Source organism: Sciurus vulgaris, assembly GCF_902686455.1.
Source record: "Sciurus vulgaris genome assembly, chromosome: 10".
NCBI classification, from domain to species: Eukaryota; Metazoa; Chordata; class Mammalia; order Rodentia; family Sciuridae; genus Sciurus; species Sciurus vulgaris.
Window position 1 is genome coordinate 471,149 of NC_136470.1, and position 22,562 is coordinate 493,710.

General features: G+C 58.4%; 1 pseudogene across 1 annotated transcript; it reads right to left on the bottom strand.

Moving 5' to 3' along the window:
• Window positions 1-2,495: 2,495 nt before the first annotated feature.
• LOC306637982 (Y-box-binding protein 1-like) lies at window positions 2,496-8,216 on the bottom strand (annotated as a pseudogene). The gene is made up of 3 exons: window positions 8,032-8,216; window positions 7,853-7,937; window positions 2,496-3,494 (listed from the first exon to the last, which is right to left on the bottom strand). The product of its transcript is annotated as a Y-box-binding protein 1-like (transcript).
• Between the last annotated feature and the right edge of the window lie 14,346 nt (window positions 8,217-22,562).

Consider the following 22,562-nt stretch of genomic DNA (forward strand, 5'->3'; position numbering starts at 1 on the left):
GCTCCAGCCGGGCTCCCCACGTGCGCGTCCCCAGCCCCACTTGGGTAGAGCTGGTGGGTGCCATCCTCTGTGCGAGGTGGGTCTTCCTGCTGCGGGAACCCTCAGGCCCTCCCGTTCTTTCCCGACTGGGGTCGGCTTTGACTTGCTTTGCTGCCATTTGCACGAAGTACCCCTCCCCATGCTTCCCATCCACCTGTGTCGGGATCTAAAGCCAGTCTCGGGATACAGGGTAAGGCTGGATCACGGTTTTTAAGATCCACTTTGCCAATCTGTCTTTTAATTGGAGAGTTTAATCCGCTTCAGAAATCTGAAGTGATTCCTGATGAAGAAGGGCTTTTTCACTCACATTTATTTTCCACGCACCGTACAGCTCTTTGTCCTGATTTTCTGCATTGCTGTCTTCCTATGTGTCTAACTGACTTTGCATGAAACATTTAGATCCTTTCCTCATTGCCTTCACATTTATTGATTGTTTATTTTCCTCGTGGTTACCACGGGGATTACATCTAACGTCCTAAAGTTAAAATGCTAAACTTATACCAGCTGGACCTCAGTGACATACAAAAGCTCTGCTTCTTTAACGGCTTTGTCCCCATCCCTTTCAACTGTGACGTCACAAAGTTACATCTTGCAGAGTTGCCCCTCAGGGTTGGGGGTGGCCTGGGACCTGCTGTGGATGCCAAGCCCACGCTCTGGCCCTCCTAGGGGTGTGCGGCCATCAGGCGGACGGTGCACCCTCCCTGTGTGAGCCAGCTCTACTTTGAGCACCCGCACTCGCCTGACTGACTGCCAACAGCCGCTAGGCTGCGCTGTGGGCGCAACGACCTCGGGGAAGCCTGCAATATTCAGAAGAGACGTGATTATTTTGAGATATTTTCAATCTGCTGTTGATTAAATATGTGGGTGTGGAACCCACGGTGTGGAGGCTGACTGTGTATCCTGCCAAAGCTACTCATATTTTTAGTGCATTTGTTTCTTAAAGTACTTAGCAAGTAAAATGTGGAATTACAGACCAAGGTTACAATACGCTGTTGGAGTGACGTCGTTTTCATTTAGAACCATCAGCCTCCTAAGGCGCGCAGAACACTGGCTGCCATCAGTCCCTAGCCTTCACCACGGCCGTGTCCTGGCCTCGCAGGTCCCCATGTCCACATGTGCCCTCCCTGCGTAGCATCCCTGCTACGTTTGCTTCCTGCTGTGGGCCTGGAGTGGAGGATCTGAAGACACCTCACACCCCTCACCTCTGGAGGGCGCTGTGCTTCATGTGGGCTTCTTGGTGACAGGGATGTACTTCAGCACTTTGGATGTGTCGGCTCATGGCTGACTGGCCTCCGACCCGTCCTAAGACATCTGGTGACACTAGGGAGGGTCCTTTGCATGTCATGAGCCATCCTGTCCTGCTGCCATCAAAATACTCCGTCTTTTGAGTTCAACTGCAGTGCGTCCCAGGTGGGTCTCTGGGTGCGTCCTGCCTGGCGCCACTGAGCTTCTCGGGTCTGTGATCATGTCGGTCCTCAAACCCGTGGCATTTTCTCTCAGCCATTACTTCTTCACATTTGTGGCCCCTCTTCTCCCTCTTCCTACAGGACTTTTGCAGTGTGCACACTGATCCTCCTGATGGTTACACAGGTCCCTGTGGCTCTGCTCCCTTTTCTCCAACCTTCTTTCTGTTCCTCAGACTAGGCAATTTCCCTTGTTCTGTTTTCAAGTTCATCAATTCCTCCTCCTTTCTGCTGAAGTCTGCCTTTGACCCCTCCAGTGACCTTTAATTTCAGCTGGACTTTTCAACTCCAGAACTGCCTTATGGTTTCTTTATAGGTTTTCAGGCTCTTCACTGATATCTCGATTCTGTTCATATATAGTTTTCCCAATTTTTTCACGTATTCCTTGAACTCTTTAAGACAGTTGTTTTAAAGTCTTTGTCTAGTAGATCCACCATCGAGCCTTCGTTACAGTTTCCGGGGTTTGTTGGCTTCCTAGGGGTGCTGGCCATCCTTTGTTGACAGTTGGGCCTTTGAATCCAGGAACATAGTACCCTGGACACCAGGCTCTTCCCTTTCCCAGTACTCCCTGCTTTTTGCCTTTTGGTCTTTGATTGTTGAAGGCTGCTCTGTGCCAAGAATCAGCCTGGAGTGCAGATGTAAGGTCGTCTCAGGTCTGCCCTGGGCCCACCCTCCCTGGGGAGTGTGTGAAGTTTTCTTTCTTTTTTCTTTTTTTTTTAAATTATTTAAGACCTTTATTAACAGGTGCTTGCAGTTTGTTGACTTTTTTTTGAAAAAATCAAGTTGTAAACTTTTATTACAAATTAAAATTGAAGTTCTTAAAAATCTCAACTTGACCAGATATGAAACAATTTAAAAACCTTTAAAGATGTATTGAGAAAAACCAGGCTTTTTTAAAAAACACGTTTGCCATTACCAAAAAGAGACATCTTTAGGTAAAAATGATAAAAACCCCATGCTGCATAGATAATGCAGACAGTTCTAGTTATCTGGTCAACGGGCAAAAAGCAAGCACTTAAGGTCTTCAGCTCCAATCTTTTGTTCATGTCTTATTGCTGGAATTTCACATTCACTTCTTGTTGGATGTCGAAACGGACGATGGTAGAGATGGTAAGCCGGCATTTGCTCAGCCCCGCCCTGCTCGGCCTCCGAGCTGGTGGATCGCTGCTTTGGTCTCTTTGCCATCTTGTGGTCTAGGGTTTCCTGGGCGTCTGCGTGGGTCATTGAGGTTGTGGCGGTACGGACGTTGCGGTGGCTGCTGACCTTGGTCTCATCTCCTTGATTTCCTTATCCTCTTCTTCCATGCTCTCTAGCCTGCCTTTGGCGAGGAGCCCCGCGGAATCGCGGCCTGTAACCCCGATACATATTCTGCCTCACTGGCACACCTTGCTCTCCTGCCCCCTCCATCACTCCCCCTGCACAGGAGGGTTGGAATACTGTGTTCGCCGCCCACAGGGTCTCCACGTGGAGGAGGGCCGGCGTTGTTGGGCCTGGCCTTCGGGGGCGCTCTCCGATCCCTCCATCTTCTTCCCACTCTCACCGTTCTGATGATCCTGCTGGTAATCGCGTGGAGGACCCCTACACGTGGGCAGCGTCTGTAATGGCCACGGTCTGCTGCGTATTCACTGCCTTGCACTGGAACTCCACCGTCTCTCCACCTCCTACGCTGCGAGGGAACTTCCTGGGCTATTCTTCATGGAGTCTGGCGTACAAATACATCTTCCTTGGTGTCATTCCTGTGGATGGAACCATATCCGTTTCTTACACTGAACCGTTTTACTGTTCCCAAAACCTTCCTTGTGATGATTTTCTTGTCCCGCCGGCAGGCGCCGCCGATGTAAGGCTGCCCGGGCTGCCGCTCCCTGCGCCGCTGCCCGTGGTGCAGGGCTTGGTGTCGGCAGTGGTCTCGGCCTCGCTGCTCAGGGTTGGGTGATGGTGACTGGGGCCGGCTGCGGCAGCTGCGGCTCCTCCGGGGGTGTGATGGTAACTAGGCTGGTGGCGGCAGGCGGCTGCTCAGGGCTCTCTGGGGTCCGCTCTCGGCTCCCGCTACTGATGGAACTCGTGTGTGAAGGCTTCCGATTTCCTCCACAGGTGTGGCTGCTTTAATGCGCGAGTCTTCAGTGCACGGCTTCCGGAAGGAGAAACAAACATGGAGGGGAAGATGGTCCAGACTTTGAAACACCCTGGAGTCACTTGGGCAGAGGGAGGGGACTTGCAGTGGTGAGGGGGAGGTGGACAACGGGGGCCACATCAGGAGATGGGAAAGGTGGACATCCTAGAGAGGGCCTTCCAGACCCCTGCATGCACTCAGAAACCAGCAGCAGAAGGAGACCAGAGAAGGCACACGTGTGGAAATCACATGACACTCTGAACAGCCGGTGTCTCAGGAAGACATCACAAGGGAAATGTCCAGAGCTACGTGAAGATGAAAGCCAGCCTCACCAGGAGTCAGGTGCATGGGGAGAGCTGTGCTAAAGTCGTAGGTGTGCACACCGAGACCAGGAGGGATCTCAGATCGGCACCTGGCTTTACAGCAAGGGACGGGAAGCGTGAACGGAAATCACAGGGAGCGGAAGACAGTAAAGGTCAGAGCAGAGATACACAAAGTGTAGAGAGGACAGAGGAGTTCACTCAGACCAAAGCTGGCTCTTTGAAAAAATCAACAAATGCGACACACTTTCAGCTGGATAGGCTGAACAGGAGAAGAGTCCACTCTGAGCCCCGGAGGTCAGCAGTGCCACAGCACCACTTACACGGACGGGATGGACTCGGGGCACCAAGAGCGGTTTCACCCCACAAACTGGAACACCTAGAGGAAATGGAGGGACTCCCAGAAACCTCAACGCTACCAAGACTAAAACCGGGAATGCGAGTGACTCAGCAGTGACCTCCCAACAAGGCAGACCCCAGGCCCCAGCCTCCCTGCGAATCCACCGAGCGTCTGCAGAAGAACCGCCGTCTGTCCCTGGCACTTCACAGGACCCTGACTCGCTCTGGCCAGCGTCACCTTGACACCAAAGCCAAGGCACGTCCAGGGACCCTGCACCCTCCGCAGAGTGCAAAGGCGGATTCCACAACACGAGGGAGGGGTTCTGCACCACGACCAGCTGAGGGTCACCCTGGAATGCAAGGACCGCTGGGCACCTTGGGATGGAGCAGCGTCAAGACCATCAACAGAGCGAAGGGCCCAGAGCACACACGCCCACCTCAGCTGACACAGACAGGGTCAGACGAATCTCAGTTCCCTTCCTTGATCAAAAGAAAAACTCAACCAACTAAGTGCAGAAGGAAACTGACCAATGTAATAAAAGTCCTATATGAAAACCCATGGTGAGCCGCACCCAAGGGTGAAAATGAGATCTTCCTGTCTAAGGTTAGCAGTGAGGCAGCGAGGCCGGGCGGCAGCGAGGCCGGGCAGCAGCGAGGCCGGGCGGCAGCGAGGCAGGGCGGCCATGAGGCAGGGTGCCTGCCTTAGCACTCCTCTCCAACATGATTCTGAAAGTCGTCGCCAGAGCGATGGAGCAAAAAAGCAAAAGAGGACATTCAAATCAGAGAGGAAGAAGTCTAAGAAGCTGTTTGCTGATGCCAGGATTGTATATGTAGAAAACCCTAAAAATTCCACAAAAATACCACTCTAGCTAATAAAAATCCCACCAAGCAGCAAGATACAAAGTCAGCACAGACTTCAGTTGCAGTTCTGCACACTGACAATGAACAGAAATGAAATCAGGAAAACATTTACTCCTGCATCAAAAAGAGTGAACTACTTAGAAATCAAAACTGGGAGCAACAAAACTGGGAGCAAATCAAAACTTGTGCAACAAAAACTAGAAAACATTTCTGAAAGAAATCATAGAAGGCATGAACGAAGGCCAGATGCTCTGGTAGTGCAAAAGCACTACCAGCCCCTACTTCACGAGACGCCATGGACAGGGCGTCAGGGAGCCCGAGAACGCGAGGCGGCACCCGCATCTGTGTATTTCATAAAGGTTAAAGGTCAGGATCTGGCCACGAAAGGACTCCTGAGACCCAACAAGGCCGCCAGCAGTCTGACTCAAAAGCGGGCCAAGAACCGAAACAGCAGCTCTGGGAGGAGGACGCACCCGAGCACCATGGCCAACAGGCAGGCGAGGAGGAAACTTATGCCACCAGGAAACGCAGGCCAAAGCCGGGGGCCACCCCGTGAGGCTTCCCCAGGGAAAGAGATCAGAGGACAGCTGTCCGGGCAGCCAGCCAGAGCCCCACCAGCGGCACTGGCAAGCGTCCAGCCCGCCCACCCTGGGCGTGTCCAGGAGCACGGCAGGCAGGGTCCTGCACACTCGGGCTCAGCAGCGAGAGCCCGGGGCAGCCTGGCTGTCCAGCCACAGGTGAGGGAGAAACGAGCCAGTGATGCCCGGGGAGGCTTGTTTTAAAAAGGAAGGAAGCACGGATGAACCTGAGGACTTCACGCTAAGCGAGAGACCCAGGCACAAAAGGACTGGTCTGACACGACGCTGCCCCAGACTCGCCTGGACTGGTCAACTTATGGAGCCTGAGGGGAGGATGGGGCTGCCCGGGACTCCTTGTTTAGTGGGCTCCAGGGGTGGGTGCCCGGCACTAGGGATGCTGGTGACGCCACCAAAGCGTACACACTGAGTTCTATACCACGTAAACTTTACCACAATGAAGATCGCGGCCGGGGCTGGGGCTCAGTGGTGGAGCACTTGCCTAGCATAAAAGTAAATAAGTAAAATGAAGGTATTGTGTCATCTGCACAGACTAAAGCAATGGACATAAACAAAGAAGGTGGGGTGTGTGTGTGTCCTATAAATCAGCAAAAAGTACAGGAGTACTCTGGGAACAGGGGAATCGACCAGGCGAGTGACAAGAAGACAGATGCCGGCGGTCAGATAACGCTGCACAGCACAAAACCCCGACGGCACTGCAGACCCGCCGCGCTCTCCTCCCCGAGGCGCAGCCCACAGGCAGGAGCCCTCGCCTCCACACGTCGTCGCCAGGCCCTGCTCCACCTCTCACAGGCCTCTGGCGACCAGCTGGGGAGCCCCGACACTGGGCAGACCCTGCCGGACTCCCCTGCCCAGCTCCCTGCAGCCTCTGCGAGGCCGAGCCCTGGCTTGGCTGGGTGTTGGTCCCCAGGCCACCCGCGCAGAATGCTGTTTGTAACACGGCCCGATCCCAGGTGTCCTGGGATGGGGCAGGGCTCCCGGTCTGCTGAGGAGCAGCACCCCGGGGCCCCTGTGGGTCCAGGCATGCCTACGCCAGGGTCCCCGGCATTGCGTGAACGTGCAAAAGAGGCCCCAGAGGGCCCGCTCGCGGACGTGGAGGCCGTGTAAAAGGAAGTCTAAATATTTGTGTCTTCCTAAAACAATCACAAGCGCTGCTTCCCCGCTTCGTGGCCGTGTCTGAGCACCCAGCCTGTGCGTCTGGAGGCCTGCCCGGCAGCCCTACTGGGCAAGAAACGCGGGTGCTCTCAAGCCTGACCTTGCTCTGAGATGAGAAAATGGAGGCCCCTCCAGGAGGTGGGGCCTCTAAAACCTCAGCTCCTTCTGGGTGCCGGCCAGTCCTCTCCCTGGGGGCTCTGGGAGTTGCCCCGTAGGCTCTGCTGCCGTGGCCCCCGCATGGCCCCTGAGGGCCTCCAGGTGGGTCTCCACACAGAGCCGCCAGTGGCTGCCCGTGCTGCTCCGGGTGACCTGAGCCTGGATGCTGGGCGCTGCCTTCCTCACCACCTCCTCACCTCCCCCAGGCCCGCGGCAGCTCCCCACCCCCTGGCAGCAGCAGATGGTGGCAGCCTCAGGCCGGTGGTGGCTCGCTTTCCAAGGCCCGCACACCCTGCAGAGGGACACGCTGCCCGGAGCTCGGCCCCTCCAGTCTGGCCTGGAAAACTTGGTGTCACTCTCACCCAGGGGCCCTGGCCCAGGACCACACCCTGTCCCCCCACAGGCAGCCGCGTCTTCTCTCCCGGCGCCCCAGGCCTGTCGGCCTCCGGCCTTGTGAAAGAAGGCAGGCATGACCCCAAGCTCTGTTTTCAGGCTGAATGTGAGGCTCCTCCAAGCCAGAACCGAACACAGGGAAATCCAAGGGTCTCCAGCCTTCTGTTTGGGGCCTGGTCCTTCCAAGAACACTGCCTGGTGTCCCCACGTGAGCCCCAGCCAGGCTGGCCCCTGTCTCTGAGGCCGTCCGCCTAGCCTTCAGGCTGGGGTAGGGCTGCTTTGCGCCCCAGTCCCGGGTGCGAGCCCCGCCATGCCCGTGCCTCTGCCTCAGTCCTGAGCGCGCCGTGGGGCAGGGAGAAGCGGCGCGGGCTCCCTGACAGGGCGTATCTGCCCTGCTCCCCTCTGCGCTGCAGGACGCACCTCCCTGCGCTGCCCAGGGCTCCCCAGGGCCCTTCCGGCAGGGGAAGCCTCCTCCCGCGCCGCCGAAGCGGCCAGCACCTGGGGCCTGTGTCCAGGTCCAAGTCAGGGGGTCTCTCCACGGGGCAGTGTGGGCTCCTGGCCTCCCACCTTCTCCAGGCAGGGATGGGCGACCTGCACACCCTGCCGGGAGGGCGTCTGGCATCTGCTCTGAGAACCCGCGCTGCGGGGCAGAGGCCCAGCGGGCTGCGGGACACGCCTGCAGGGTCTCACTGCCCGGGCCTGGCGGGGAGACCAGAGGCGGGCCGGTGCCTCGCGGACAGTCCGCCGGACCTGTGCGGGACACCCGACGGCCGGTCCAGCCCATTGACGGCGGCACTTACCTGGCTGGACAAGGCCGAGGAGGCTCCAAGTCCTGACCGCCCCAGACGCGGGAGCCGAGTGGGCAGGAGGGAGGGAGGGGACCGAGGGAGGGGCCGCGGGATGGGCCGTGGGGCCGCCCACTTTATCCCTCACCCGCCCACCAGTGCTCTCTGGACAGGCGGCCACCGGGAGGCGCTGCGGCCCTGTGGATGGACGGGCGGGGTCCCCTGCAGGGGACCAGGGAGTCCCCAGTGAGCGGGAGGAAGGCAGGGGCTGGAGCGGGGAGTAAGAGAAGGACTGGAGCCAGGAGGGAGGGAGAGGAGGAGATGGCACAGGAGGAGACAGGCAGGAGGAGGAGACAGGGAGGAGGAGGAGATGGGCAGGAGGAGAGATGGGCAGGAGGAGAGATGGGGCAGGAGGAGAGATGGGCAGGAGGAGGAGATGGGCAGGAGGAGAGATGGGCAGGAGGAGAGATGGGTCAGGAGGAGAGATGGGGCAGGAGGAGACATGGGCAGGAGGAGAGATGGGGCAGGAGGAGAGATGGGCAGGAGGAGAGATGGGGCAGGAGGAGGAGATGGGCAGGAGGAGGAGATGGGCAGGAGGAGAGATGGGCAGGAGGAGAGATAGGGCAGGAGGAGAAATGGGCAGGAGGAGAGATAGGTCAGGAGGAGAGATGGGGCAGGAAGAGGAGATGGGCAGGAGGAGAGATGGGTCAGGAGGAGGAAATGGGCAGGAGGAGGAGATGGGCAGGAGGAGAGATGGGGCAGGAGGAGAGATGGGGCAGGAGGAGACATGGGCAGGAGGAGACATGGGCAGGAGGAGAGATGGGGCAGGAGGAGGAGATGGGCAGGAGGAGGAGATGGGCAGGAGGAGAGATGGGGCAGGAGGAGAGATGGGGCAGGAGGAGACATGGGCAGGAGGAGAGATGGGGCAGGAGGAGAGATGGGCAGGAGGAGAGATGGGGCAGGAGGAGGAGATGGGCAGGAGGAGGAGATAGGGAGGAGGAGGAGATGGGCAGGAGGAGAGATGGGGCAGGAGGAGGAGATGGGCAGGAGGAGGAGATGGGCAGGAGGAGAGATGGGCAGGAGGAGAGATGGGTCAGGAGGAGAGATGGGGCAGGAAGAGGAGATGGCAGGAGGAGAGATGGGTCGGGAGGAGGAGATAGGGAGGAGGAGGAGATGGGCAGGAGGAGAGATGGGCAGGAGGAGAGATGGGGAGGAGGAGGAGATGGGGAGGAGGAAGAATGGGACATGAGGTCAGGACACCCAGAACAGATCACTTTGGTGTTCCAGGTGGGCAAGGCCTGGAATTGTCGGCGATGTCACCCCTTTCCTGCAAGAAGGCAGCAGGTGTGCTGTGTCCCCACCTGAGCCCAGAGGATGAGGAAGGGTCCCTGGTAAAACAGGTCAGCAGGCTGTGACCTGGATCCCAAGCTCCCCACCCAGGGGCCTGGTCCCCCAGGGCCAGGCTACTCCTTACGGGTATGGGGCAGGAGTGGCAGAAGGACCCTGGGCTCTGGGTGGGCTGAATTCAGGGCAATCCTTGAGGGGACCAGGCAGCTGGGCAGTGAGACCCCAGGTTCCAGCGAGCAGTTTTGCAAACCTCTTGAGGAGCCGGTCCCTCTGGGGGCAAGGCCCCAGCTCCTGGTCAGGTGTCCTCCAGCTTCTGCCTGTCAGCTGAGGCCCAGTCCTCTCTTTGGTGTCTCATCTGGCCAGAGGGTGAGGTGGCCAAGGGCGGGGTCCTCAGCACACTCAGCAGTGCTGGGGAGCAGCATTTCAGCGTGTGGAGGGACGTGCCCTGGGAGCCATCTGACACGCCCATGCCTGTGTCCAGGAGTGGGCAGAGTGTCCCTGCCCCAGCACAGGAGCCTGCAGCCCACCTGCTCTCAGTTCCCAGAACCTGGAGCCCTGACTGGATTTCTCTGCAGCCCCTTGTCTGTGCCCAGTCCACCAGGACCACCCATGCCACCCCCTTGGGCAGGGCGAGCTGCTGCCGCCCCTGACCCTGCAGGAGGGGCTGCGGAGAGGGCGCAGCATGCAGAGGAGTGTCGTGTGAGCGTACGCGTCAAGGGTGTGTGGAGTGTCTGCACCCGAGCGTGAGTGTGCGCGTGTGGTCGTGTGCACCTGAGCGTGGGTGTGTGCTCGCACAGGCCTGGCTGCAGGAGAACCAGGCAGAGCTGGAGCAGTGGCCCTGCCCCTGAGCAAAAGGCCAGGCCTGCTTTGGCAGCTGACAGGAAATCCCACCTCCCCCTGGAGACGGCAGGGGGGTCTGGGGCTCCAGGTGCTCTGCAAGCTCTGCCAAGGCTGCTGGTTGACAGCCCGGACCCCGACGCATGGGCTGTGCATCGGCAGAGGCCTGAGCATGTGGCTCTGTGGACACCACCCTGTCCCCAAGCCAGCACTTCCTCTGTGCTGCATGCTGCAGGCCTTCCCCTGCAGGACAGGCGCCCGTCAGAGGCTGCCCACTTCTCCTGGCTGCCAGGGGTGACCCGGGGTGGGGGCTGCTGGGCCTGATCGGGAGGAAGGAGGTCATAGGCCAAGGGGACTGTGAGAGATGGCTATGCCTGCAGAGCTGGGGAGCACCCTGGGATCAGATTGCGATGGCCATCCAGAGACAGACCAGATGGACAAGCGAGAATCGCTGCAGCTGTTTGCTCTGATGGCTGGATGCTAGGAGGAAGGAAGCATCACGAGATTCTGAGGAAAACTGGGCTGGGCTCTGATCCTGGGGAGGTAAGGTGTCCCCCCTGTTAGAGAGGAGATTGACAGGTTAGGTAATAAGAGGAGTCCTGGAGGTAATGCTGGTCACGCAGTTCGCTTGGGCCAACAGACCACTCGGTGGTCATTTCCCTGGCCACTAAGAATGTAATTGCAATCCACGTACTTGGTGGTTGGGTTCCAGGCCTGCTGGGGAGCAGACATGGTGGGAAAGCCCCAGGGGAAGCTTTGACACAGTTTGCTTCCTGCCCAGGACAGTGAAAGTATCAGTCAAACGCTGGAGGCGGCTGCTCTGTGAACAGAGACTTGTTTAGCTCCAGTTTTGGAGGCCGATGGTCCAAGTTCGGTAGTCCTGCTGCTTCAGCCTCTGGTGAGGTCCACGGTGGGTGGAAAGAAGAGGGCAAACAGAGGCCCAGGGCCCCAAGGGCCTCCACAACTCCAGGGCCTCCACCAGGTCACCCTGGTGAGAGGTCCACCACCGTCCCCAGGCCCTGACTCCCTGGAGCCGAGCTTCCCACATGGGAAGCCTTGGGACACTTGAACTGTTCCAGGCCACGGAGGAAGCCCTGGAGGTGCCCCAGACCTGGGGTCTCCTGACTCTCTGGCCTGGCGCTCGCGGAGAAGACAGACACGTGCAGGCCCTGGTGTGGCCCTGGGCAGCATGCGGCAGCGCTGTCACCGTGGACTGATCTGATGTCGGTTGGCCCTGGCCTCCCAGGCCATCCAGTGAGGAGTGGGGATGGTCTGAGTTCCCTGGGAGGGACACCAGTACTGACCACAGCAACCGCAGGGTCCTGCTGACTCCACCCTGTGCTGAAGGGGTCTGGTGCGCCATAGACCACCTGGACCTCACAGGAAGCGATGCTCACCCTGCAGTTGGCGCTGCGGAAGGTGGGGATGGGCTGGGGGCCTGTGAGGCAGGTGCCCGGGGACGCAGGCCTGAACCCCAGGAGGTGTCAGGTTCCAGGGGTCAGCCACGGCAGGACAGGACTCCAGGGCCAGGGGTCAGCCACGGCAGGACAGGACTCCAGGGCCAGGGGTCAGGCCACGGCAGGACAGGACTCCAGAGCGCGGCAGACGGTGCAGCTTGCATCCCTGCCCACACCCCTGCCCACCGTGGGCAGGCTCTGGCGAGGCCTAAGGGGACTGCTCGGACGGCGGGGTGCTGGCTCTGGGGGTGGGACCAGGAAATGCCTCGCCTGGGCCCTGGCTGGGTAGGCACCCTCCTCACAGGGGCCGCGTCCCAAGGGCTGAGGGGAGGCGGAGCTCACGGCACCCACCGTAGGGACGGTCCGCCTCTGGCTGGGCCTGGCTGGCCCCACAGCTCCTGCCCGCTTGGCTGTGCCCGGAGCCTGCACTGTTTCCATTTCTCTCCAGTGGTAATGGCAGCGGCAGCCAAGCCAGCAGCTCTCCCCAGGGAGCCCCGGGTTCCACACACCAGAGTGCAGCTCCTGGTCCTCTCCTGGCCCCGTTCTGCCGTGGAGGACACTGCACTCTCCCTGCGCTGCCTGAGCATGGGGCCTGCCTGGAGTCCCTGTCTCTGCAGGCCGTGCCTGGCACTGTGACCCTGAGGGGGCTGAGCCAAGGAGTCCCAGGGCCCTGCACCACAGTCTGGGACCTGGGTCCAGGGTCAGCCCACAGAGTGGGACCTGAGGCTTGCTCTCTGTGTCCTGCCTGCTGACCGGGGTGGCATGAGGGGTGGAGGTGCGCAGCAGACCTCACTCCACACGTGGCCTGGGCACCCCATGCATGAGGGTCCGCGAGCGTACTGAGGCCTGCCTTCGGCTGCTACTGCCTCTGGGGAGGAGGGCCTCCCTCCGGCCTGTGCCTGGGCGGGCTCTGGGGTCCTCGTCACCTCCAGGTCGCCTGGAAGGCTGCAGTGGGTGCTTGCTCACCTTCCCTGAGCTTGGGCACCCTGCCCCCACCAGGTGGCTCAGGACCCCAGTCCTGCAGGCCCTGACAGCTCGGTACACACCGTGGGTCCCACACCTCTGGGCACGGGCCCCCTAGGGCCCAGCAAGGTTGCCCCAGACACTCAGAGTGCCCTGTGGTCATTGTCGATCTGTGTCCAGCGGGGTGCTGGTGCTGGGTGTCAGGACCTGCCTCTTCTGCGGTTTGGATCCCATCTGTGGGGAAGTGGCGCAGCAGGGCCTGGGAGACGGGCGGGTCACTGAAAGGAGAGTCACTCGGCCATGAGGGAACGGCTGGCACGCTGGCCCTGCAGGACCAGTGAGGATGTCCTCCCCGCTGACCCGCATTCCCAGGAGGACCCTGTGGACCAGCTGCCGGGGTGTGGGTGGTGGCGTTCTCCTGGCTGTGCGGCCTTGGCGATGCCATGGACGCTTCGCGAGGTCTCTGGGCCTCTTTTGCTGACCCAAGCAGTCGGCAGTGACTTCTCCCCTGCGCCAGCCGCTCTCGACCTCCAGGGGAAACTCAGAAAACGCGAGAGTGTGGTGAAAGCCGCCACGCGGCAGCCACACAGGCGGGCTCCAGGTGGCCGTGCGCGCGCTGGGGCGAGCGCGGGCCTTGTTCCTCAAGCTGTCTACCTGGGCCATCACGCCAGGCTCTTGGGCAGCTGAGCGCCTGCATGTCTGTCTTTTAATTTTGAACAACCACAGAGCTCTCCAAGAACTTGGCATGGACAGCTGTCAGTCTCCTGTGGATTCCAGGGCAGGGGCCAGGAGCTCCGGGCCCAGAGGGGTGAGGACGCAGGGAGGTTGGGGGCGAGTGCTGGTGGGTGAGAGCCTCAGTGCCCGGAGCGCTTCGCAGACACAGGTCGAAACCCGGCCCACAGGGCGCTGGTCACTTCTTCACTGACCAAGGACATGGTGGGCATTTCTGCTGATGGCAGCCCCCACGTGAGGCCTCCCAGGCTGATGGACGCTGCGTCACAGGGTGATCAGAGAGGAGCTTGGGGCTCGTGGAGGAGGATGGAGGCAGGAGGAGGAGCGGGCGTACCGGACGTTCCCTGCACCACCTGAGTACAGCCAGATCGCACCTGGACCACAGAAGTCTCCAGACACTTGTGCTTCAGCCAGACTCCGTGTCACCAGCTGTGCTGCACCGAACCCAGGACGTCGCGTGGGCGTCCTCCGTCCTGCACCAGCTCAGGGGCCGCACAGCAGGCTCTCCAGGGCTGCCTGCCCATCTGGGTGGTTGGAATGCCAGGAGGCACACCCCAGGTCCTTGTGGAGTGCCTACCTGAGGGCAGTGCCACGCCCCCAGAGCTGGCAGAACCTGTGTGTGCCTCTTCTCAGGAGCAGGGCCCACCGACTCAATCGGATTCTCAAAGGGACGGTAACTCCAAAGGTAACATGGCAAAAACACACAAAACCCGTGTCAAGGAGGCCCAGTCCTTCTCTGATAACGTGTGGGCTGGCAGACCTGGCTCCGTGAGAATGTCACAGGCCAGACTCTAAGGGACATGGCTAAGCAGGCTCCATGTTGCTCTGAGACTCCATGTTATGCAGGAAATAAGCTTCTCCCATGGGAACACCCCGCCTCTGTGCCCATCATCAGTTACTTGGTGTGACATGTTTAATAATATACAATGACAACTCCTAGGTAGTAAAGAATTGCTCTCTTTTGATCCCTATTGCTCCTAAACAACGTACCATGTGAACAGTGATTGTGTGGATGTTAGCAACCATTCTTTAGTTTGTACCTGGGTAAGGGTCATTCTAACCCACTTCTCCCTCTGTTGATAATCTCATGATGTTAGTTTGTAATTTCAAATCATAGCAACAGACACTTATGATTGATGTCATTTTTGGTATAAGAACCCCTACAACCCTGTGGTCAGGGCTGTTCTCCCAATAGCCATTTTTTGGGGCACTGTGTGAGACAGTCAGCCGGCCGGCTTAATGAAGACTCTCAAATTTGGACTTCTTGGAGGTGATCGGTCTGTTCTTAAGTTGTGCCCCATAACAATAGCTCATCCCCTCCAGTACCACCATCAGCACCATGTTGTCATGTGGCGCTAGCTCTTGGTGTGCCTGGTGGTCTTTGGTTAAATGCTGGACGTTGCGTTTGAAGGGTTATAGAAGCTCTGTAATGTAATCTTCCTGTTTAAAGGACTTACTGCTATCTGGTAATTGGTTCTATAGGCACAGATCACCTTTGCAACCAGGGACAGGTGTATGTCCACCAGGCTTTCTCGCTCCTGCAACATGGCTCTGAGGGACTCGACTGAGTCTGCGTCGTTCCCTAGGGTCCTGAATTCCAGGTGCTGTCTCTTTTACACTGGGAGCCTGGAAAGACGATAGTCAGCTTTATATTTAAGCAGGATTATTGAGGTATATTTTACATGACATAAAATTCACCCTGTTCACAAGTGCAAATCAATAGTTTCTGATGAATTTGCCGAGTGGTATATTTGTCACCGTAAATCAGTTCCAGAAGATTCTCATTACCCCCAGTAAGACCCCTCAAGCCCGTTCCCCACTTCGACCCCGGGAACTGGTCATCTGCCTTCAGTCTCCGTGGATCTGCCTCTCTGGAGTTCCAGATCAATGGACTCTACTCCAAGGCTCACGAGTCCCAGGTGTGCTTGTGGTCTAGCACGCCAGTGTTCGCGACTGCCAGGGAGCAGCATCTTTTTTCTTGGATAAATGTTCTTTAGATTGTTGTAGTATTTTGATTAATTTTCAGAGCTCTGAAAAAGGAGATAACCCTTCCCATAATTCTGTTAACTTTGCCTGTAATTTCATTGCTTTTAAGAAGGAGGGGATCGTGCAGATCCCTCCACCATTTCACATGTCCTGCCTTGTAACTGATATTTGTATTGGGCCCCTTGACTTGCTAGATTCACTTACTATTATTGCAGTTTTTAAAAAGTAGATTCTGAAGAATTTTCTAAGTGTACAATCATTTAATCTGTGAGCAGAGACAGTATTACCTCTTCTTTTCAATATTATGACTTTTACTTCTTTCACATTATGTGCTAGTTAAACCTCTAATACACGTCAACGAGAATGATGTGGTGGTTTTGAACTCGGAGAGAATGTCCTCTTTCACATTGGATATGATGATAGCTGTGGGGGTGTTTTGGTGGTTTTTCATGAGGATGCTCTTTTTTATGTTAAGAAAGTTATTACTTTCAATTCCCAGTTTTCTGACTTTTATAAACAGATGTTGCATTTGGTCCACTGTCTTCTGCATGTGTCAATCGATGGTTTATCTCCTTTATTCTGTTAATATAGTGAAAATCTTAAACCTACATTGCATTTTGGGGATAACCCACTTATTCATGGAATGGGTCCCTTTTTAATTTTGCTGGTTCAATTTGCTGATGTTTTGTTTCCGATTCTTGAGTCTATGTTCATGAGGGACATTGGCCTGTGCTTCTCTTTTCTTTTAATATCTTTGTCTGGTTTTGGTTATAGGACAGTCCTGGACTCATACAATGAATTTAAGTTTTGAACTGCTCCCTTCTCCCCTTCCACCTGATGAGTTTATACAGGATCCATGTTACTTCTTTCTTAAATGTTTGCTAGAGTTCTCCAGTGAAGACCTCCCAGATAATCAACCCAATTTTCTTAATAAATATGGGACTATTTCTTCTTGGGTTGATTTGGATGATTTGTATATTTCAAGGAATCTGCTTACTCCATATATGTCGTCTATTTATTGACAAATTTATTGGCAAATATTTATTGTCCTTTTAGTGCCTATCTGATCCATAGTGATGTTCTCTCTTTTATTTCATTTAGATATTAACAATTTGTGACTTCTTTTTAAAGTCAGTATAGCTACAATTTTATCAAATTTCTCAGTATTTTCAGACCTGGATTTTCATTTTGTTGATCTTTTTGATATTTTGTGCTGGTTTTTAAAGTCTCCTGCTGAGACCTGGAGTCTGCTTCTCCTGAAGCTGTGCAGCCCCCTCCCCTGTTTGCATCCAGACTGCCTGCCAGCTCCTCCCTTCTCCATGGGCCGAGGTTCTGGAAGACTCTCAGTAACACTAGTCACAGGGAAGGGCCATTTCCCTTTGAGGGAGCTGCTTCTTGGCAAGAAGAAAATTCTAAGTTGTCTGACAAGTCAAACCCTGAACAGCCACTCAACCCGACACACGAGCCGCTGCAACTTCTCCAGACCGTGTTTGGAGGCCGGGCCTCACTGTGGGCGGCTGGAGGGGATTTCCGAGTCGGACATGACTTCACAGGAGTTCTAAGGCTCTGGTGCTCGTGGGGTTTTCTGCGGTGGGTTATCTGGGCCGCAGAGCCTGCTCAGCTTCTCCTCAGGGCCAGGGAATCCCAGGGCTGCTGCAGCGCCCTGGTCCTCCTGTCCCCTCGGAGGGCCCTGGGGTGGGGTCCAGGAGCACAGGCCCAGTGTGGACTCTGCTGGGGGCATGGCCAGCACCGTGCAGCCACCTCCCTCTCTGAGCACTCAGTCCAGCACACAGGGCTGCTGCCAGCGCCCCCACCCCAGGCCTGGCCTGGCTGCACCTGGGCTCTTGCACCACCTGGGTGGCCTAGGCCACAGCATGGCCGAGGGTGGCTTTCCCCTGGACCATGAGCTCTGGCACCTGCACAGCCAGGGGGCTCTCTGTCCTTCTTCTAGAGGTCCCAGAGTCCCTTCCCGGTGCCTATGCCCTCTGACCTCTGGCCATGTGTGGCATCCGTGGGAGCTGGGGTAGGGAGCCAAGGCCCGTCCTGTGCTCCCTCCAGGCCTGTCTCCCCACTGGGGTGGATTGCACATCACGAGCTCACAGCCGTGGCCAGGGACCCATGTCTGCTCCAGGATCCTGAGTCCCCACGTCAGCCTGTCAGTCAGTCCTGACAGTGCTGCTCACGTTAAGTCCGTGGGCCTTTGGTGCCTACTTTCCATCCTGGAGGGACATCCTGAGGTCCTCCTCCTGTCTGTCTGCTGACCTCCTGCTGTGGCCATTTCAGTCTGGTGGCAGGGTCTGGCTGTGCCACTGGCTGGCTGGGCCCCCCTGCCATGCAGGGCTCTGAGCAGCTCTGGGGGCACCAGGCGACCCTGCCCCCAGGGACGGGTATCTGCTAGCTCCCCAGGCCCTCACAGCAGAGACCAAGGAGGGCTTCCCGCTCAGCATCCACCTGCACCCCCTAGCCTGGGCTAGGGTCTTCTGCGGGAGGAAGCTTTGCAACCCGTCCCTCTGTGTATGTGGCAGGGGGGCAGGGACAGTGGCAGCTGGCAGCTTGACTGGCCACAGGCTCTGCCAAGTGACACATCTTCCAGAGCCAGGCCATCCAGCCGTCGTCACTCAGAGAGAATGCCCCGAGCTGGCTGGTCCAGGTGGACGTGTCACGGCAGACGTATCAGGAAAGAATCTGTTGGTGAGTAGCCGTGGTAACGGGCAAACGCCCACGTTTTCTGCCCAGCAAGACCTCTGGGTCTGGCCTCAGCCAAGATTCCTATGCTCGGAGGAGACCACCAGGCTCAGCAATGCCTGGGGGCCCAGCTTCACCTGCTATCAGGAGAGCACTCTCCCAGGAAGCCTTGGGCTTCGGGGCTCACAGTGGTCCTCTGCCCGTGTGGCCGGCCGACCAGGCCTCCATGTCTGCACCCAGTTCCCTACTGCAGCGGGCAGTCAGCACGGCCCCTCCTGCCCCTTGCCCTTTGCAGATGTGGTTATAGTTACTGATCAGTTGACCCTGAGAGAGGAGGTCATCAGGTGGGCCCGGCCCAACCACATGAGCACCTCTGGTTGGGGGTCTGCTGGGGGGGTCCTCTACTGCTGAGATGGGGGCCATGGGGAGGGAGCTGAGTGGGCCCACACCTGGCCAGAAAGCCCAGCGCTACAGCCTTGGGCTGAAGTCATCTTAGGGAGCTTGGAGAGGTGGTGGCTGGGCCCGGCCCCAGGCTGCAGGCAGGTCTGCGGAGTGGGAGGGGCGCACCCTGCTGTCGGAAGAGCCCGTGCTCTGGAGGGCCCCACGACCCCTTCCCCTCCCACGCTGGCTTCACCCGTCACTCTGTGGGCTTAGGGTCCGGCTGCTGTTTCACGACCCTGCTGGGCGTGCCCTGACCCTGGCCCGCTCACTGCCTGGCCTCCTCCTCACACTCGCTGTCTGGCCCCTCCTCACACCTCTGGGCCCTCGTTCCCAGAGAGAGGCCCTTGGCGACTCCCTGATGGGGTGGTTGGTCCTCAGGTGGGCAACGCGTCTGGGAAGATGAGGGGCGGGGCTGGGGAAGGTGTGCCTGCCACACTCCTGGTCACACCTGTATGCCACCGAGGGGGCTGCTTCTCCCCAGGTGAGGGCACTGCATGTCCACGATCTGCAATGTCCTGCACGGGCCCTGGGCAGGAGGTGGGAGCCCTGAGCCGTCGCTTCAGGGCCTGGGACCCGGGGCCCTGGAGAGCATGGGGAGCTGGTGGAACGTCCCTGAGCCTGTGTGGTTGATGAAGCATGTGAAAGTGCAAGTGTCAGGCGTGTCTAGACAGTGTGCGTACACACACATGTGCAAGTGTGTGTGAGTGCACATACGCCCACCCCCCGCTTGTGTTCATGTGCTGCTGTGGGTGTGCAACCACACACGTGCATGTGCACACACACTTGCGCTCATGAGCCACCTGCACACACGTGTGCCTGCACGCATGTGCGACCACGTGGAGCCGACATCTGTGTATGTGCACATGTGTTGACGTGCCCACGCATGTCGACACATGAACCACGCATAGCACGGGGTAAGTGCTGTGGCTGGGAGGAGGTGTCCAGAGCTGGGCTGCAGGACTGTGGGAACGGAGCCCCGCGGACGCCCAGCCAGACAGGCCCAGCTGTGCGGCCAACACATGTCGGCCAGGCCGCGCTGGGGCTCACAGGAAGCCACCCCCTTGCTGGAAGCCCCGAGAGGGAACAGGACGTGCCTGAGCGCGGGGGCGGAGCTGCCTCCGCTGAGTCACACGGCTGTTTCCAATTATGCTTGTAGCCAGCGCGGAAACGGCCATGTGGCCGAGTCTGTGCGGTGGGCTCAGAGCCCTTGTGTCCTCTGCCCAGGGCCCAGTCCACACGGGGCACTGAGGGCTGGGGCTGGAGAGGCAGGAGCTGGCGGCAGCCCCGGGCCCCAGCCCACACCTGGGTCGCTGCTGGATCCCTGGGTTTCCTGATGGCTGGGCAGCTGGGGGCTGGGGTCCTCTGTGAGTGAGGGCTGAGTCCTGGGGCATCCGCTGCAGCCCGAACAAACCCCTCTCCCCCAGGCTCACACCCTGCCTCCTCTCTTGCTGCCCCAGGACTTTGTTGGTGGCAGGTTGGTGCCGTTCTGGGCACCAGGGCTGCCGAGCCCCATCACCAGGCCCTTTGTGGCCCTCTGCACTGGGGAAGGGTCACCTCTGTCCAGCTGGACCTCCATTCCCAGAGCTCAGTGGCTACCCCTGCCCCTGGGGAGGCCCCTGGCAGGGGCTGTGGCCAGTGGCCTGCTGTCAGAGCCTCACAACCCCAGGCTGGCAGCTCCCTCCTGGAGGACACAGTCCTGTGCTCTTGACGCCACCTGCCAAGGCTCAGCCCGTACACGGGATCTTTCCAGAAGCTTCTGTCCCTACCTTCATCCTTCTCAGGGCCCAAGAGGTCCAACACAAAAGCCAGAAGGGCCCTGTTTTCTTGCTGACTGTGCTCGCTGGACTCAGGAGGCCGTGCCCCTGAGGGGCCAGCCCCAGAGGGTCCTTGGGGCTGAGGACCACGGACCCTCAGAGCTGCTCTGGCCAAGTCTCCTGAATCCCAAATGAGGAGGAAGTGCAGGAGGCCCATTGGGATGCAGGAGGCCCAGTGGGGTGCAGGAGGTCCAGTGGGGTGCAGGAGGTCCAGCGGGGTGCAGGAGGTCCAGTGGGGTGCAGGAGGTCCAGCGGGGTGCAGGAGGTCCAGTGGGGTGCAGGAGGTCCAGCGGGGTGCAGGAGGTCCAGTGGGATGCAGGAGGCCCAGTGGGATGCAGGAGGTCCAGCGGGGTGCAGGAGGCCCAGTGGGATGCAGGAGGTCCAGTGGGGTGCAGGAGGTCCAGCTGGGTGCAGGAGGCCCAGTCGGGCACAGGAGGCACCCCGGTTGCGTGGGGTGAGTTGTGAGCTCTGCACTCGGGCGCAGGGACTCGGCACCTGTCTCTCTGGACCCCAACGTCCCCCCGGGTGCCAGTGTCCCTGCACTGCACTCTGTCCCACGGGGACAGCATGTACCCACAGCAGACATGCCTCGTTGCCCTGGGGAGGCCCCCATGCCCAGCACCATGCCACCATCTGCCCTGCAGCAGTGGGGGTGACCGGTGACGGCTCTCTGGGCCCTGAGACCCGGCGAGACAGTTCATTCAGTCCAGCCTAAAGGCACAGCAGACACCCTCGTCCCGTCCGCTGGGACAGAGAGCCAGACCTCCGCGTGGCTCCTGGGCGGTGGGCACCTCCCAGCACCTCTGGCTGTGCGGGTCGCTCCCAGCACTGCGGCCCAGCACCTGCCCACCACCATCTAGGGCTCCCGCTCTTCCCGACCTGAGCGGAACTGGCCAGTGTGGTTGGCCCCGCTGGGTCTGTAGATTCATCCTCCGCTCATGCTCTGCACCCCAGGTGTGGCTTCTGCCATGGCCACCCTGGCGCTCTCCTTGGACAGCTGTCCTGACGGCGGCTGCTGGCCTTGGAGTCTAGAAAGCGGTGTTCAGCCCCCTTTGCAGCAGAGAAGGCCTTGCACTGAGCGTTCTGGCTGAGGTCCTCCCGCTCAGCACTGCGGAGTTTAGTGCTGGACCTTGGGACTGCCGATGGCCTTTGAGGAGCCAGGTCACTCCGGGCCACTCTGCACCCCACCAAGCCTTCCCTCCAGAGGCCCAGAGGCCTCTGCAGCCTTGCATTTGGGTGGAGAGCTGCTGACCCAGGCCTTTGGTTTAGAATCTTAATTCCAGTGGCCTTTTTGAAAATTTTCAGAAAATGAAGTATCCACAAAACCTCTCCAGACACCCCCACTGAAACGCCGCTCCGTCAGTGCGCTTCCAGCTTCACCTTGCTTTTGACTGACAGAGCCTACTTCCCAGTCATCACTGTGTTTAAAAAGCTGAACGCTCTCGATTCGACATTTTTGGTGTTCATCGTTGTTCAGGGAGTGTGGTTCTCCATGTTGGCACACACGAGGTTTCTGTTTTTCAAATAGAAATTGTAAAAAAATGAGATTTGGTGACATGTAATTAACATCCTCCGACTTGTACTAACTTTGAGTTCGATGAGTTTTGATGAATGTGTAGACCTTTGCCACCAGTACCCCAATCAAGATCTAGAACATTCTCAAAAGTTCCCTGTGTCTGAGGGCTGGGGAGATAGCTCAGTTGGTAGCGTGCTTTCCTCGATGCACGAGGCCTTGGGTTCGACCCCCAGCACCGCACACACACACGAAGTTCCTGTGTCCTGTGTCTGACTCATCCCTCAGGCAGATGATGATTTTCAAAGCTGTGGTACTGGACTGGGTTTGGTTTTAAAGAGGTCCATGGACGTGGGGTCATGCTGCACTCTGCTTCTGCCTAGCAGGGTTTTCCAGGCCACCTGTGCTGCTGTGGACGGCCGGCTGGTCCCTGCTCTGGCTGCATGTGCCGGTCACCTGCACTGACCTGGCTGCCCTCCCCTCTCTCCCACCGCGGGATGTCTTGTCCGACGATCTGGCTGTCGAGCTTCTGCAGAGCCCTGGTGTGGCTCAACCTGGTTCTAAAAACTG